An 18,123-nucleotide genomic window follows, 5' to 3' on the forward strand; every position below is an offset into this window, starting at 1 on the left:
TATTCCTCATGCATATCTGTCCCCTCTTTTTCTAGGTTTCTCATCACACACTGATAGCCCCACTACTTGATGGTCTCCGGTGAGTTGTTGGATGTCTCTCAGTGAAGGCGCCTGGGAGACAGAGCTTCACACTTGTCCCTGCCTGCTGTCTCTGGCGGGCGTCAAAGACCACACGCCCTAGACAGAGCTTCGCACTTGTCCCTGCCTGCTGTCTCTGCCGGGCGTCAAAGACCACACGCCCTAGCCGGGTGCCTGACCCAGGACAGTAGGGCTTCCAGCTGGTTTCGGAAGGCGTAGACATCTGGTGATAGTTCTGGTAGGCTGGAGGAACTGTATCAATGGGGTGGTACATCCAGTCTTGGCTGCCTGTTCACTACAAGGAGGTTAGCAGGTCACTGTAGGCCCCCTGAGCCTTGGCAGAGCAGGAGTTGTGACTGGGTGAGACAGAAGTCCATGGTATGTACTGCCTTGAATCCTCCTTTCCAGGAACTGTCTCAGATATAAATGACTTTTGGGTCTGATGTGGGCCCAAAACTTGGACAGAGTCAGTTCCAAGAGGAACAGAATTTTTTTTTTTTTTTTTTGGCCAAGCCATGCAGCATGCGGGGTCTGAGTTCCCCGACCAGGGATTGAACCCCAGGCACAGCAGTTAAAGCACCAAGTCCCAACAACTGGACTACCAGGGAACAGAATTGGATGCCAGGGAAATTCTGTTCCCTGAGAAAGAATTTTTAACTTAATTTTTAACAATTAATTTTCCTTAATTTTAACTAATTTACATTCTAATAGGCCTTTGGCTAGTGGCTACTGTAATTGACAGTAGCAGCTATAGGGCCTTGGGGATAACAGATTTAGCTAGACGACGATGGAGTGAAAGCAGGGATAGTTTAGGTCCTCATCAGGCCCTGTGGGATGGGGCTGGGGTGGATGTCTTCAAAGACCCACAGAACAATTCTCTTGTCTCTTTATTCCTCATGCTTATCTGTCCCCTCTTTTTCTAAGTTTCTCATCACACACTGATATCCCCACTGCTTGACGGTCTCCGGTGAGTTGTTGGATGTCTCTCGGTGAAGGCGCCTGGGAGACAGAGCTTCGCACTTGTCCCTGCCTGCTCTGAACTGTCTCTGACAGGCGACAAAGACCACATGCCCTAGCCGGTTGCCTGACCCAGGACAGTAGGGCTTCCAGCTGGTTTTGGGAGGCGTAGACATCTGGCGATAGTTTTGTCAGGCTGGTGGAACTGTATCCATGAGGTGGTACACCCAGTCTTTGCTGGTGTGCGCTGTGAGGAGGTTAGCAGGTCATTGTAGGCCACTTGAGCCTTGGGAGAGCAGGAGTTCTGACTGGGTGGGAGAGAAATGCATTGTATGTGCTGCCTTGCATCCTACTTTTGAGGAACTGCCTCAGATATAAATGACTATTGGGTTTGATGTGGGCCCAAAACTTGGACAGAGTCAGTTCCCAGACGGTTCTTGTGGAGTCCAGGGTTTGGGATAAGGCCTGAGTTGTTATGGAGGCCTGGTCTCTTGGGTAAGCCAGAGTCTTGAGTAAGGGCTGGACCCTTATGGGGGCCAGGATCTCGATTAATTCCTGTGTCCTTGTGGAAGTTAGGGTCATGGGTATGTTCTGAGCTTCTGTAAATTCCAGCATCTTGTGTAAGGCCACATCTCCTTTTGACTTCAGTGGCTTGGGTAAGGCCTGGATTCTTATGGAGGTTAGAATCTTGAGTAAGGCCTTGGCTTCTGCAGATGCCAGAATCTTGGGTCAGACCTGGATTCTTGTAGTCTCCTGAGTCTTGGGTAAGTCTTGAGCCCTTATAGATGCGAGGGGTTTGCACAAGGCCTGGGTTCTTATGGACACCAGATTCCTGGCAAAGGACTGAGCTCTTGTTGATTGCAGAGTCTTGGGCAATGTATGGACTCTTCTGTGGCCCAGAGTCTTGGGCAATGTATGGACTCTTCTGTGGCCCAGAGTCTTTGGTAAAGTCTGGACTCCCAGAGACTCCTGAATCTTGGGCATTACCTGTACTCTTGTCACATCCAGAATCTTGAGAAGGGTGTGGGCTATTATGGAAGCCTGTTTTTTGGGAGAGCGCTTGACTTTTATAGAGTACAGTCCCTTGGTTTCGCTCAAGATTCCTATAGACTCCAGAATCGTGCATGAAGCCTGAGCTCCTATTAATGTAAGAAGTTTGGAGAAATGATGTGTTCTTGCAGAGACCAGAGAGTTGCGTGAGATATGGGCTTTTAAAGAAACGTCCATGTAGAGTAGAACCTAAGATCTTCTGGGAGCCAGAATCTTGGGTAATGACTGGATTCTTCTGAAGTTCAGAGTCTTGGGAAAGGCTTCGATTCTTGCAGAGGTAAGGGTCTTGGGTAAGGGCTGGAAGCTTGTGGAGGCCTGGATCTTGAGCAAGGCCTTGGTTCTTGGGGAGGCCTGCGTCTCGGGTAAGGCCTGGGTTCTTGGGGAGGCCTGGATTTGGGGTAAGTCCTGGGTTTCTGGAAACTCTACAGTCTTGCCACATCCAGAGTCTTGAGAAGGGTGTGGGCTATTTTGGAAAAGGCCTTGACTTTTATAGAGTACAGCCTCTTGGTTTCGCTCTAGATTCCTATAGACTCCAGAATCCTGCATATAGCCTGAGCTCCTCTGAATGTAAGGAATTTGGAGAAATGATGTGTTCTTGTGGAGACCGGAGGGTGGGTGTGATACTGCCTTTTAAACAAACGTCTATGTAGAGTAGGACCTAAGACCTTCTGGGAGCCAGAATCTTGGGTAATGACTGGGTTCTTCTGAAGTTCAGAGTCTTGGATTCTTGCAGAGGTAAGAGTCTTGGGTAAGGCCTCGAAGCTTGTGTAGGCCTGGATCTTGAGCAAGGCCTGGGTTCTTGTGGAGGCCAGGATTTGGGATAAGGCCTGAGTTGTTATGGAGGCCTGGTCTCTTGGGTAAGCCAGAGTCTTGAGTAAGGGCTGGACCCTTATGGGGGCCAGGATCTCGATTAATTCCTGTGTCCTTGTGGAAGTTAGGGTCATGGGTATGTTCTGAGCTTCTGTGAATTCCAGCATCATGGGTAAGGCCACATCTCCTTTTGACTTCAGTGGCTTGGGTAATTCCTGGCTTCTTATATAGGTCAGAATCTTGAGTAAGGCCTTGGCTTCTGCAGATGCCAGAATCTTGGGTCAGACCTGGATTCTTGTAGTCTCCTGAGTCTTGGGTAAGTCTTGAGCCCTTATAGATGCGAGGGGTTTGCACAAGGCCTGGGTTCTTATGGAGACCAGATTCCTGGCAAAGGACTGAGCTCTTGTTGATTGCAGAGTCTTGGGCAATGTATGGACTCTTCTGTGGCCCAGAGTCTTGGGTAAAGTCTGGACTCCCAGAGACTCCTGAATCTTGGGCATTACCTGTACTCTTGTCACATCCAGAATCTTGAGAAGGGTGTGGGCTATTATGGAAGCCTGTTTTTTGGGAGAGCGCTTGACTTTTATAGAGTACAGTCCCTTGGTTTCGCTCAAGATTCCTATAGACTCCAGAATCGTGCATGAAGCCTGAGCTCCTATTAATGTAAGAAGTTTGGAGAAATGATGTGTTCTTGCAGAGACCAGAGAGTTGCGTGAGATATGGGCTTTTAAAGAAACGTCCATGTAGAGTAGAACCTAAGATCTTCTGGGAGTCAGAATCTTGGGAAATGACTGGATTCTTATGAAGTTCAGAGTCTTGGGAAAGGTTTCGATTCTTGCAGAGGTAAGGGTCTTGGGTAAGGGCTGGAAGCTTGTGGAGGCCTGGATCTTGAGCAAGGCCTTGGTTCTTGGGGAGGCCTGCGTCTCGGGTAAGGCCTGGGTTCTTGCGGAGGCCTGGATTTGGGGTAAGTCCTGGGTTTCTGGAAACTCTACAGTCTTGCCACATCCAGAGTCTTGAGAAGGGTGTGGGCTATTTTGGGAAAGGCCTTGACTTTTATAGAGTACAGCCTCTTGGTTTCGCTCTAGATTCCTATAGACTCCAGAATCCTGCATATAGCCTGAGCTCCTCTGAAGGTAAGGAATTTGGAGAAATGATGTGTTCTTGTGGAGACCAGAGGGTTGGGTGTGATACTGCCTTTTAAACAAACGTCCATGTAGAGTAGAACCTAAGACCTTCTGGGAGCCAGAATCTTGTGTAATGACTGGGTTCTTCTGTAGTTCAGAGTCTTGGATTCTTGCAGAGGTAAGAGTCTTGGGTAAGGCCTCGAAGCTTGTGTAGGCCTGGATCTTGAGCAAGGCCTGGGTTCTTGTGGAGGCCAGGGTTTGGGATAAGGCCTGAGTTGTTATGGAGGCCTGGTCTCTTGGGTCAGCCAGAGTCTTGAGTAAGGGCTGGACCCTTATGGGGGCCAGGATCTCGATTAATTCCTGTGTCCTTGTGGAAGTTAGGGTCATGGGTATGTTCTGAGCTTCTGTAAATTCCAGCATCTTGTGTAAGGCCACATCTCCTTTTGACTTCAGTGGCTTGGGTAAGGCCTGGATTCTTATGGAGGTCAGAATCTTGAGTAAGGCCTTGGCTTCTGCAGATGCCAGAATCTTGGGTCAGACCTGGATTCTTGTAGTCTCCTGAGTCTTGGGTAAGTCTTGAGCCCTTATAGATGTGAGGGGTTTGCACAAGGCCTGGGTTCTTATGGACACCAGATTCCTGGCAAAGGACTGAGCTCTTGTTGATTGCAGAGTCTTGGGCAATGTATGGACTCTTCTGTGGCCCAGAGTCTTGGGTAAAGTCTGGACTCCCAGAGACTCCTGAATCTTGGGCATTACCTGTAATCTTGTCACATCCAGAATCTTGAGAAGGGTGTGGGCTATTATGGAAGCCTGTTTTTTGGGAGAGCGCTTGACTTTTATAGAGTACAGTCCCTTGGTTTCTCTCAAGATTCCTATAGACTCCAGAATCGTGCATGAAGCCTGAGCTCCTATTAATGTAAGAAGTTTGGAGAAATGATGTGTTCTTGCAGAGACCAGAGAGTTGCGTGAGATATGGGCTTTTAAAGAAACGTCCATGTAGAGTAGAACCTAAGATCTTCTGGGAGCCAGAATCTTGGGTAATGACTGGATTCTTCTGAAGTTCAGAGTCTTGGGAAAGGCTTCGATTCTTGCAGAGGTAAGGGTCTTGGGTAAGGGCTGGAAGCTTGTGGAGGCCTGGATCTTGAGCAAGGCCTTGGTTCTTGGGGAGGCCTGCGTCTCGGGTAAGGCCTGGGTTCTTGTGGAGGCCTGGATTTGGGGTACGTCCTGGTTTTCTGAAACTCTACAGTCTTTTGAATGGCCTCGGGTCCTTTGGAGGATAGAGCCTTGCTTGAGGCCTAGACTCTCATGAAGTTCAGGGGCTGGTTTTTGGTTCGGGAAGTAGCGGATAACTGGGGTGGGATGGGAACCTGGGGAGAGAGGACAGAGTGAGGAGACTAGGAGGTTGGGGGAAAGGTGGGGGTTCGTATTAAGTTGGAGCGCTTCTGTTGGTTGCTGTTTTGATGAAGGACAAAGGATCTGGTAGAAACAAGAGGCAGAGAAAGAGTGCATTTGGGAGACATGGTGCATGGTGAGCTCTGGGCACTGGTCAGAGAATGGAAGCAAGGTTGAGAAAGTTCAGCATGTTGGAGTACACCAAGAATTAGGGGTAGACTGGGGTCTGGGGATCCGTGTTTCTCTTCTCAGACCTGCAAGGATGGAAGCTACAGTAAGGGAAGGTCTTGGACTGTACAAATTTGTCTTTGGCACCATTTGAGATCTTCCATTCCATATTCCCCAACTCCACGTAACCCAATATGGATCCTGTGGAGGGCTTGGCACTGTCCCCACCTCATTTCTTCAGTGTTTGCTCAGCTGTACCAGAGCTCACCAGACCATGCCCCTCTTGGGGCCTGGAGAGGGTACCCAAGTCATTTCTGGAGTACCCAGAGTTCTGAGGGGGACACACATGGAATAAGTTCTGCTTAACCCTGTGGGCACCGTAGACCACATGGCCGGAGGAGCTGCCTTGGCTGAAGGCAGACAAGTTAGAGGGAATAGAATCTAGGATGGCGGTGGGGTGGTGGAAGGGACTGGAGTGGTCGTTAGGGCCATGACCAGTGCTGGGACAGAGGTTGTGGCAGAGTTTGTTACAGGTGCTAGTGTAGGGGCTAGGGCAGGAGTAGTTGCAGGGTCAGAAGTTGGGGGAGGGACTGGGGCACAAGTTGTGGGACGGGCCAGAGTGTTGGCATGAGTATAGGTCAGACGAGCATAGGTCAGGGTGCAGAGAGAATTGTGACCCAGGGACTGGGCTGAGGCATGTTGAGGGGGCCTGGGCTTGGACCTGGGTTGGGGTATGGGCTGTGGTATGCTCAGGGTCATGGAAATGGACAGGGCCGTGCTGAGGGCTGAGGGTTCGGAGGGGGTCTGGGCCTGGGGGATGGTGTGCGCAGGGGGCTGGAATGTGGAGCAAGTCTGGGCCTGAGCTGGAGCGTGCTCAGAGGAGTAGGTGGAGAAGAAGGTCTGAGCTTTGGCAGGAGTGTTCCCAGTGGGGTGAACTAGGCAGAAGGCCTGGGCCTTGGAGGAAGTGTGCTCATGGGCGTGGCCTCGGGAACAAGTCTCGGCCTGGGGTGGGGGGCTTGTGCTCAGGGGCATGGGCTGAGGAGAAAATCTGGGCCTTGGCAGGAGAATGCGCCGGGAGCTGAAATGGGGTTCAGGTCTGGGCCCGGGCTGGGGCCTGGGCTGGGTCATAGTCTGGGGTCTTAGTCTTGCTCTCTTGGGGCAGGCAGAGTGGAACCACGTCCACCTTGCTCATCCTGCGGAGCTTGGAAGATGTCTCTTACCTGCAGTTAAAGGTGGCTTGGGACTTTAAGGCTGTGACCAGAGGGGCCTCCCCAGCTCGCACTACCCCCTCCTTCCACAGTCCCCGTGGAGCCTCCATGGAAGCCCAAGCCCACCCACACTGAGGCGGCATCCAGCAGCACTTAGAGGCCTTCTCATCATTTTGTCTGGTATCCAGGAGTCAAGGTGGTTTGGGTGCCCGAGCAGGAAGCTTGGGCGATGGCGGAAGCGGGGAGGAACTCTTGAGCACAGGTTCTTGGGATCCATGGAGCAGCACATGCACATGCGATGGCTGCCTACACAGCTGTCTTGCTTGTCTGCGGGGAAAGGCGAGATGGGACCGGGACAGGCCCACATCCCCTTAGCACACGCTGGTGTCCACTCACCTTTGGGGAAAATATGATTGAAAAGTGCCCACAAGGGCCCCTTCAGATGCCTCCATAGCTGAAGAAAGCAGGGGACGGGGGAGGCCGGGAGCAGCGTGAGCCCTGGAATCCAACCCTTGCCCGGCCACACCCCAGCAGCCCTCCCACCTCAGCCCCTTCAAGACCCTAGGGCTCCCCCAACACCACTGCCCAGATCCTGCCCTGACCAGAGTCACCACGTTGACCTAAGGAAAGAGAAGGGATCGTAAAAGGCGTGATCCAGAGCTGGGGCAGGGTGAGGCGGAGCTGAGAGCTGCAAGTTCCCGAAGGCTGGGATGGTTACTTACCAAGCAAAGTCCTTGGCCTGGAGGAGATCTGGTCCTGGCTTGGGACCTTCACTCCAGCTCGCCTGCACACCCAGCTCCTGGATCAGCTGGGTTAGTTCTTGCTGCTGTGCCCCAGAGCAGAAGTCGATGTCCGTGAGCGGCCGGGCAGGGGCTGGGCGCGGTGGGCCCCACCAGGGAGCACTCCCCCACACCGCAGAAACCATACGGCTCTGTCGTTTTGGAGCTAGGAAATACACAGAGGGGAGGAAGCCCAGACGGGCCGTTCCTTTTGCTGTGGAAAACTGGCCCCCATTCTTTGCTCTTCCAGAGGCCAGGAGGGTTCGCAAGACACAGTGCGCCAATGGGTCTGCAGACGAAGGGCCCTATATTTAGTCTTGAAAGCGAACAAATAGATACCTCCTCCGTCCTTGCCCTTTCCTCATGTGCTGGTCCCCGTCCCCATGGAACGGTTCACCTGACTCAGCAGGTAGAAAGTAGCTGTTTGGCCCCTCTGAAGGAATGCAATAGCCTCCTTCGCTGCCCCTTGCCTACGTCCCCTTACCTGTTTTTCAGAAGAGGGTAGTGGTTTGCGGCTTCCCTCTTAGTGTTAGCTACAAAGGCTGGGAAGTGAATGGAGAGGAAGATTCAACAGGTAACTTCTTCCTGCTGCCGGCAAGGCCACGCCCCTAAATTATAACCACGCCTCTTTTGGGAGACTGTCGGGGTGGTTCCGGACCAGCCCGGCCTCCACTCAGAGTTCAGTCACTCCTTTCGCTCTGCGGAGATCTCGCGGCTATCCTGTGAGTTGTAGTTTGTCTTCAAAGCTACCAGGGCGTTGGGGCCACGCACCCACATCCTTTCCCGTTCCCTTGAAGTAGTGCCTGATGGAAGTTGTAGCTTCTATAGAGATAAACTATTCTGTGTCTTTACAAGGTCAGGTCAACCGCACAAACACTCCTTGGGTTTAGAACAGAGGCCTAATAGGACGGATCTGAATAACAATAATGAGGGGCATACACTAGGGCATGCGGAGAAATAGGGGACTCTACATCTCACTTGGGAGTAGAGGCGCCCTGGTCATTTTAATCTAGAAGGGTTCTTGCGTGCAATTACAACTTCAGATAGAGATGAGACTGCAAGCCTAGAAAGGTTGCACATGACTTGCCCAAGGTCGGAGCTGAGCCAGAGAGGTGTTGGAAATGGGCTCTCCAGCTGGGACGTATCTCCTTGGAATCGGTGGTGGTAACGTTAGACAAGAACATGCCGATAGTGTGCATGTAGTGACCCAGGGATGGACATCTGACTCAGGGAAGGGACATATTAGTGTTGCCCACCTCAGACACACAAGTGGTGGCAGGGAAAACACTTTGGAATGTCGCAGCTTATGTGTGTATACAGAAGAGTTATCAGGACTGAAAATCAAGTCCAGAGGAAACCCCAGCTGGGCTAGGGCAGGACAATGAAAAATTATCAGGGGAAGGAAATGGCTTTCAGCAAACAGTGCTATCGTGGACACAGCTTAAGTCCAGGATGAAACTAGGAGCCAGAATAATAGGACAGAAAGATAGGACACCAGAGACACGCTCACAGATTAGACCAATGCATACTGGACCAGGAATTCTTACATTCCTTTTCCCCAGGGTTCTGTCTCCACAGTGAACTAGGCCTAAGTCCATGAGCAAGAAAATTAAGTGCAGACACCTCGAAAAAATTAGAGGCCTATGAAGGAGGGGACCCTCAGAATCCAGGCCTCAATTTGGGGAGCCTAAAACACAAGGTTTCCTACTCACTGACAAAGAGAGGTCTTCTCCCTCAGTAACCAAGAGCCCCAAACACAGCCCAGCATGTGGGGGCAAGTTTCCATACATGTGGTCGTGACTCAAGAGACCAGATGAGGAAAACTGAAGCCTGGGCTCTTTCTCACAGTCTGGGGAAATCAGGCATTGGGCATCCATCCCTACATGTTACCTCCTCCCCAGAGGGTGGCTTCTGAGCCACCCTAAAAAGAACTAAGTTCTCTGCCCTCTGGGGGAGCTTTAAGATGCTGGGGGTGGGTGACAGGGAAAGGCAAATTGCTCTAAACTCTAAAGCACTGCTCTGCAATAGCATTTTCCATGATGATGGAAATGTTCTAAATCTGTGCCGTCCAATACAGTAGCCGCTAGCCCCACGTGGCTACTGAGCACTTAGAAGATCATGGCAGTGAGGAACAGAATTTTTTTTCTGGCCAATCCATGAAGCTTGCGGGGTCTGAGTTCCCTGACCAGGGATTGAAAACCAGCCACAGCAGTGAAAGCACCAAGTCCCAACAACTGCACCGCCAGGGAACAGAATTGGATGTCAGGGAAATTCTGTTCCCTGAGGAAGAGAATTTTTAACTTTTTAACTTAATTTTTAATAGAATTAATTTTCCTTAATTTTAACTAACTTACATTCTAATAGGCCTTTGGCTAGTGGCTACTGTAATTGACAGTGCAGTTCTAGGGCCTTGGGGATAACGGATTTAGCTAGACAGCGATGGAGGGAAAGCAGGGATAGTTTCGGTCCTCATCAGGCCCTGTGGGATGGGGCTGGGGTGGATGTCTTCAAAGACCCACAGAACAATTCTCTTGTCTCTTTATTCCTCATGCTTATCTGTCACCTCTTTTTCTAAGTTTCTCATCACACACTGATATCCCCACTCCTTGATGGTCTCTGGTGAGTTGTTGGATGTTGGAAGCCATCCTGGAGCCATTGCACCATGACAAAGTCATGAAGCAACGGAAGGCGAAACTGCAAGGCAGCGGCGTGCCAGGAAGGTGGACTACAGCTCTGTTGTTATGTTTTATGATAATAAATTTAAATATAGGGGCAATTTTGGGGGGATGTTGCTCCACGTGAAAGAAAAATTTCTCTAGGACTCCCCCTCCTGAAACTACCACAGAATGGGAAGTACCCACTAAAGCCCCGGGGAAATGGGTAAAGAAATAAGAGCCTGGAACTAAGGGGATGTTTTCATGAAAAACACCCTCGAGTATGGAGTTATGGCCATGGGCCGAAGTTCCTGATGATATAGAAATTTATGGTTCTATTATAAACGAAGATTAATTATAGAAAAGCAAATGCTTAGAGCAGAATTGGTTGCTAGGATAGGGAGAAAACACTGTCTCAGTTCAAGGAAACAACGAGAAAGGGCATGCAGGGTACATTGTAAATATTTTCATGGAACCATTGTAAAAGGTTGAAATATTTTAATAGGACATCTAGAAACTAGGGGATATTTTTTTTAAAAAAATCTTTATAGAACATTTTGAGGTTTGATTGTGCTAAGATTGTTTGGTCACGTACCTGGTAAAGTAATCAACTACAATATATAAACCTGTGATTGTAAACAATAAAGAAGAGAGAGAAACATGCAATGCTGATTCTTTAAGAAGTGTGATAGATTTATTTCCTTCCCCGATGCTACCCATCCCTCGGTTATCCCCGGACTCGCTGGAGCTTGACTCCGGCAGTTGGAAGTCTCTCGGTGAAGGCACCTGGGAGACAGAGCTTTGCACTTGTCCCTGCCCGCTGTCTCCGGCGGGCGTCAAAGACCACACACCCTAGCCGGATGCCTGAACCAGGACAGTAGGGCTTCCAGCTGGTTTCTGGAGGCATAGACATCTGGCGATAGTTCTGGCAGGCTGGAGGAACTGTATCAATGGGGTGGTACACACAGTCTTGGCTGCCTTTTCGCTGCGAGGAGGTTAGCAGGTCATTGTAGGCCCCCTGAGCCTTGGCAGAGCAGGAGTTGTGACTGGGTGGGACAGAAGTCCATGGTATGTGCTGCCCTGCATCCTCCTTTCGAGGAACTGCCTCAGATATAAATGACTTTTGGGTCTGATGTGGGCCCAAAACTTGGACAGAGTCAGTTCCTAGAGGTTTCTTGTGAAGGCCAGGGTTTGGGATAAGGCCTGAGTTGTTATGGAGGCCTGGTCTCTTGGGTAAGCCAGAGTCTTGAGTAAGGGCTGGACCCTTATGGGGGCCAGGATCTCGATTAATTCCTGAGTTCTTTTGGAACTTAGGGTCACGGGTATGATCTGAGCTCCTGTAAATTCCAGCATCTTGGGTAAGGCCACATCTCCTTTTGACTTCAGTGGCTTGGGTAAGGCCTGGATTCTTATGGAGGTCAGAATCTTGAGTAAGGCCTTGGCTCCTGCAGACTCCAGAATCTTGGGTCAGACCTGGATTCTTGTAGTCTCCTGAGTCTTGGGTAAGGCTTGAGCCCTTATGGAGGCGAGGGGTTTGCACAAGGGCTGGGCTCTTATGGAGACCAGATTCCTGGCAAAGGACTGAGCTCTTGTTGACTGCAGAGTCTTGGGCAAGGTATGGACTCTTCTGTGGCCCAGAATCTTGGGTAAAGTCTGGACTCCTAGAGACTCCTGAATCTTGGGCATTACCTGTACTCTTGTCACATCCAGAATCTTGAAAAGGGTGTGGGCTATTATGGAAGTGAGTTTGTTGAGAAAGCCCTCGACTTTTATTGAGTACAGGCTCTTGGTTTTGTTCTAGATTCCTATAGACTCCAGAATCATGCATAAAGGCTGAGCTCCTCTGAATGTAAGAACTTTGGAGAAATGATGTGTTCTTGTGGAGGTCAGAGGGTTGGGTGATGTATGGCCTTATAAAGAAACGTCCATGTAGAGTAGAACCTAAGATCTGCTGGGAGCCAGACCCTTGCGTAATGACTGGCTTCTTGTGAAGGTCAGAATCTTGGGAAAGGCTTGGATTCTTGCAGAGGTAAGGATGTTCGTTAAGGACCCGAAGATCCTGGAGGACTGGATCTTGAACAAGGCCTGGGTTCTTGGGGAGGCCTGTGTCTCCGGTAAGGCCTGGGGTCCTTTGGAGGACAGAGCCTTGGTTGAGACCTAGACTCCCATGAAGTTCAGGAGGTTGGGGCTAGTTTTGGGTTTGGGAAGTAGTGGATAACTGGGGAGGGATGGGGCCCTGGGGAGAGAGGACAGACTGAGGAGACTTGGAGGTTGGGGGAAAGGTGGGGGTTTGTATTAAGGTGGAGGGCTTCTGGTGGTTGCTGTGTTGATGAAGGACAAAGGATCTGGGAGAATCAAGAAGCAGAGAAAGAGTGCATGGGGGAGGCATGGTGCATGGTGAGCTCTGGGCACTGGTCACAGAATGGAAGCAAGGTTGAGAAGGTGCAGCATCCTTGGAGTACACCAGGAATTGGGGGTAGACTGGAGTCTGGGGATCCCTGTTTCTCTTCTCAGACCGGCAAGGGTGGAAGCTATAGTAAGTGAAGGTCTTGGATTGTACAAATTTGTCTGTGGCATCATTTGAGATCTTCCATTCCATATTCCCCAACTCCATGTAACCCAATATGGGTCCTGTGGAGGGCTTGGCATTGTCCCCACTACATTGCTTCAGTGTTTGCTCAGCTGTACCAGAGCTCACCAGACCATGCCCCTCTTGGGGCCTGGAGAGGGTACCCAAGTCATTTCTGGAGTACCCAGAGTTCTGAGGGGGACACACATGGAATAAGTTCTGCTTTACGCTGCGGGCATCGTAGACCACATGGCCAGAGGAGAGGCCTTGCCTGAAGTCAGACAAGGTAGAGGGAATAGAATCTAGGATGGGGGTAGGGGTGGTGGAAGGGACTGGAGTGGTCGTCAGGGCCATGACCAGTGCTGGGACGGAGGTTGTGGCAGAGATCGGGACAGGGGCTTGTGTAGGGGCTAGGGCAGGAGTAGTGGCAGGGGCAGAAGTTTGGGGAGGGACCACAGTGTTGGCATGGGTATAGGTCAGATGAGCATGGTTCAGGGTGCAGAGAGATGTATGAACCAGGGACTGGGCTGAGGCATGTGAGGGGGCCTGGGCTTGGGTCTGGGCTGGGGTATGGGCTGAGGTGTGCTCAGGGCCATGGACCTGGGCGGGGCTGTGCTCAGGGGTGAGGGCTGGGGAGCGGGTCTTGGCTTGGGGGGTAGTGTGCTCAGGGGGGTGCTTGTAGGAGAAGGTCTGGGCCTTGGCAGGAGAATGTGCAGGGAGCTGAACTGGGGGGCAGGTCTGGGCCCGGGCTGGGGCCTGGGCTGGCTCATAGTCTGGGGTCTTAGTCTTGCTCTCTTGGGGCAGGCGGAGTGGAACCACGTCCACCTTGCTTCTCCTGCGGAGCTTGGAAGATGTCTCTTACCTGGAGTTAAAGGTGTCTTGGGACTTTAAGGCTGTGACCGGAGGGGCGTCCCCAGCTCCCACTACCCCCTACTTCCACAGTCCCCGTGGAGCCTCCGTGGAAGCCCAAACCCGTCCACACTGAGGCGGCATCCAGCAGCACTTAGAAGCCGTCTCATCATCTGTTTCTGGTATCCAGGAGTCAAGGTGGTTTGGGTGCCCGAGCAGGAAGCTCGGGTGATGGCGGAAGCGGGGAGGAACTCTTGAGCGTATGTTCCTGGGATCCACGGAGCAGCGCATGCACATGCGATGGCTGCCTACACAGCTGTCTTGCTTGTCTGTGGGGAAAGGCGGGATTGGACAGGGCCTGGGTTCCTGAGGGGCTGAGAATCAAGGCAGCGATTGAAGAAAGGGGACAGGCCCACATACCCTGAGCCCACCCTGGCGCCCACTTACCTTTGGGGAAAATACAGTTGAAACCTGCCCGCAAGAATCTCTTCAGATGCATCCAGAGCTGAGGGAAGCAAGGGAGGGTGGAGGCCGGGATCAGGGTGAGCCCTGAAATCCAACACTTGTCCGGCCACAGCGCAGCAGCCCACCCATTTCAGCCCCTTCAAGACCCCAGGGCTCCCCCAACCCCACTGCCCAGATCCTGCCCTCACCAGAGTCACCACATTGATTCACACACTGAGCAAGATGAAGCTTACCAGGATCAGAAGAATTGAGTCTCGTAGGTCCTGCGATTTCCTGGGGGTGGTGCCAGAGCACGGCTTGGGTAGGTAATGGGTTTACTCAGCCATGGCCTGGTGTCTCAGGACTGCCTGGGTCCCCTGGTCTCCATATATATACAGGGAGCCAGACTGGGTCATAATGGGGCAGGTGGTGGTGTCACAGTGAAGGAGGGGGATGAAAAGGAGGGCCCAGTATGGCATTCCCTGGTTACCAGGGTCAGGTAAGCTGAGCCTGGACAGTCAAACAGGGCCCGGAGGCCGGCTCACCTCCCCTCGAGCAGTCAGTCATTTGCTCACCGCCCGCTGATTCACTTGTTCAAATGACACATTCCATCTCTTGGCCCCTCCTGAGACTAGGAAGACCTTGGCCTCAGAGACCTGCTGAAGGCCTGGCTGGAGTCCAGAGCCTCAGCCTTCTTCATGCCCTTCACTGGCTGTGGAGCTGGACCTGCCCAGATTTGGAACCTCCCAGTTTGGAAGCAGAATCTTGTATCAGGCTCTTTGGGGACAGGGACAGCTGAGACACAGAGGAGGTGCCCAGAGACCAGTGGTTTGGAGTCTGCAGCTGCAGATCTACTTAGTGCATGGTATCGGACCAGGAGGGGCCTGCTGGCAGGGCTGTGGCCACTAAACCAAGGGGACCCTCAGGCCAAGAAGGGGACACTGGCTTCTTATTGCAGGAAGCCAAGGGCAGGGACCCAAGCTGGCAGAAGGAGTGGTGCTTCCAAGCCACAGACCGCCAATGTTTTCTGGACCCTGGCGCTCTTTATTCCTCTCTCCATGCCATGCTGCCCCCCACCCGCCCCCATTAGCTGTTGGCCAGTTCATTTTCCCAGCCTGGCTTCCATGCAGGGAGGGCCTCAAGGCCGAGGTGGAAGGTAGCAGCGAGTTGGCCCGCACTTGGCTTCCTGCACTTGCCACTTCAGCTCCAGTCTGTCATATACCCGGTAGTTGGCATTGTCCCACGGGTTCCAGCTGAGTGGCATGAAGGTGGGCAGGGGTGGAGGGTGTTCGGTAGCCTGGACGTCGGGCAGAGTCTGGGAGGGGCGGAGGAGCAGCGCTGAGCTGGGATCCGAGGCCCGCTGGTAGAGGCCTCGGCCAGCACCGTGAGGGAGGCGGAGGTGGCCAGAGGGCGCCTCACAGGCAGCATCTCTGCCCATTCGGCCTGCGGTGCCGCATCTCGTGGGGATCCAGGGAGTAGTTCAAGTGTCCCGTGGAGGGGCGCGGGCTGCGGTTGCGCTGGCTGTGAGCACAGCTGGGGAGGCTCCGTCCGTGGGCCGGGGGGGAGTTGCGCTGCCCGAGGCACCGAGGCACCAGGGCGGATGGAGGCTCAGAGCCCTCCAGACCACGCCACTGCTGATCCCAGGAGACATACGGGAGATGGCCCCTTGTGGGGTAAGTGCTGTGCCCCCCAGGGACCCATGAGGATTAGGGGGCAGCCATCAGGGAAGTGGTGGAGACGAGGTCCACTGGTCAGTGTCCACGTGGCCCTAGATGCGGGATGGTGAGCAGGGGGCCCCGAAGGACTGAAGCCTTAGCTCAGACTTGGCCTCCACATGCTTGGGCATGCGGTGCAGCTCGGGCGACAGGTAGAGACAGGGTGGTGGCAGGCTGGCCAGGATGCCACCCTGGCGGCCCCAGAGGCCCACGTTGGAGGGCAGGCCCATCTGCTGGTAGAGCCCTCCCCAGCACCCCCACGGGTACTTTGGTTGTGGGAAGGAAAGGTCGTCCTCCTCCTCCAGACAGAAGTCCGGGTCCTCCCAATCAAAGGAGGGCATCAGCCGCAGCTGTGACATCCCGTGGCTGTGATGCGGCCTACGGAAGCCTGAGCGGCTGTAGGGGAATTGTCTGCGGATCTTCGGCCTCCGCTGGTGGGTGCAGGGGCGGCAGCTGCAGCTGCAGCTACAGTTGAGGAGATGATGGTAGGAGGACGAGGAGTAGCTAGTTGGCCGGGCCATTCTCACTTCCACAGAGTCCAGGGTGCAGTGGACGTGGATGTCTTTGGGCTTGGCTGGAGGCTGTTTGGGGGAACTTTCACAAGCCTGCGAGATTTCATCTGTGGGAAGCGAGAGTCCATGAGGGCAGGGCAACTGTCAGAAGAGTTCAGGGTTGGGAACCTGGGGACCTTGGTTTCTAGGGCCCTGGGAATGGCGGGGGTGGTGTGCCCCCTACCTGTCTTCTGTACTTACTTTTCTGATTAATCCAATACATGGCCTTGTCTAAGGCATTCTGGAGACCATGCCATATCTGGGGTGGGGTGGGGTGGGGTGGGTGAAAATGAAGGCCAGGCTCTATACCCTCACCCCCATTCCCAGCCAAGACCGTTGTTGCAGACGGAGGTGCAGTCTGCAGCTGGTTCCCACCCTCTGCCCTCTTCACCCCTACTGGTGGTCCCCAACCATCGCTGACCATAGTTGCCATGCTGATCCCAATGCTGACAAGAATGACAAGGCCCAGCAGCAGGAGTAGTTAGTCCTCCACATTCTGGGTACTTTCTTGGTATTGATGGCAGCACCCCAAGTTGTCATACCAGAGCCGGTTTTCCATGGTGGGGGGGGCGTCCTAGGGCCACCTGGACCGTGGGATGCCCCCTGCCCACCGGCCCTGACCCACAGTGAATTCATGCCAGGACCTGGGGACACCCACCAACAGGTGAGGGAGCATGGTCATAATGAGGCAGGTTGCAGGCAGTCACAATGCAGAGGTGCCCAATCTTTCATCCAATCAGCAGGCCCTTTATGTGGCCGTCTCTGCCCTCGGCTCCCACTACATGGAGCCTTGTCACCAGAGTTCAGTCTCTCCTTCTGTCTCCATGGGGCCTTGCTTAACTTGATTTGCAAGCAGGGTTGCTACAGATGAGAGACAGTCTTCATAGTGACTGGATCATGCATATAGCATTTCCTCCATTTCATTGTTCGAGACATTAGGGCAGCTTATGTAGCCTGTTGGGCTTCTTAGAACTAGCCTGTAGTTCTTTAAAAGTTTCAAGAGAAGCCAAAAATCCAAATTTCTCTGTGAAATATCCACATTTTAAAAGTAGCAAACCAGGGCTTCCCTGGTGGCGCAGTGGTTGAGAGTCCACCTGCCGATGCAGGGAACATGGGTTCGTGCCCCGGTCTGGGAAGATCCCACATGCCGCGGAGCGGCTGGGCCCGTGAGCCATGGCCGCTGAGCCTGCGCGTCCAGAGCCTGTGCTCCGCAATGGGAGAGGCCAAAACAGTGAGAGGCCCGCGTACCACAAGAAAAAAAAAAAAAAAAGTAGCAAACCAATTCAAATTTTAAACTCTGCTGGCCAACAACATGGGCCACACAAAACACACCAGTTTGTAACCTCTTATGTATACTGTATAATGCTTTTGTTCTCATCTTCTCATATGATCCTCAGACTAGGGAGCAGATACTATTATTCGCTTCATTTTACAGATGGAGAAACTGAGGCACAGAGCAGTTTAGTAGCTTGTCCAAAGTTTGAGCACCAAAGCTGGAACTTGAGGTTTTTACAGTGTGCTTTTTTATCCTCATTACAAATGCATCCTTTTAGAAAGAACCTTTTCTTATCCTAAAGATAATACATATTACAAAATACAATAAAGTACAGAAAGGTCAAAACAAAGAAAAAACGACCACTAGTCCCAACATGCAAACATAAGCACTATTACTTAGTGTATTTCCTTACAGAAAAAAAAATTTCCCTATTCATTCAGTCAGAGGTACCGGCTGTATAGGTTAAGATCTGTGCTAGGTGCTGGGGATATTACAGTGA

The 18,123-nt window shown here is 52.4% G+C and overlaps 2 pseudogenes across 2 annotated transcripts; both read right to left on the reverse strand.

Moving 5' to 3' along the window:
- Positions 1 to 1,226: 1,226 nt before the first annotated feature.
- Positions 1,227 to 7,712, reverse strand: LOC307070031 (annotated as a pseudogene). The gene is made up of 3 exons: positions 7,510 to 7,712; positions 5,264 to 6,657; positions 1,227 to 1,282 (listed from the first exon to the last, which is right to left on the reverse strand). The product of its transcript is annotated as an uncharacterized misc_RNA (transcript).
- A 3,235-nt stretch (positions 7,713 to 10,947) lies between these two features.
- Positions 10,948 to 17,024, reverse strand: LOC307070032 (uncharacterized protein SPEM2-like; annotated as a pseudogene). The gene is made up of 7 exons: positions 17,007 to 17,024; positions 16,770 to 16,922; positions 16,550 to 16,607; positions 15,098 to 16,416; positions 13,762 to 13,967; positions 13,390 to 13,485; positions 10,948 to 11,244 (listed from the first exon to the last, which is right to left on the reverse strand). The product of its transcript is annotated as an uncharacterized protein SPEM2-like (transcript).
- Between the last annotated feature and the right edge of the window lie 1,099 nt (positions 17,025 to 18,123).

Source organism: Hyperoodon ampullatus, assembly GCF_949752795.1.
Source record: "Hyperoodon ampullatus genome assembly, contig: scaffold_583, whole genome shotgun sequence".
Classification (NCBI taxonomy): Eukaryota; Metazoa; Chordata; class Mammalia; order Artiodactyla; family Ziphiidae; genus Hyperoodon; species Hyperoodon ampullatus.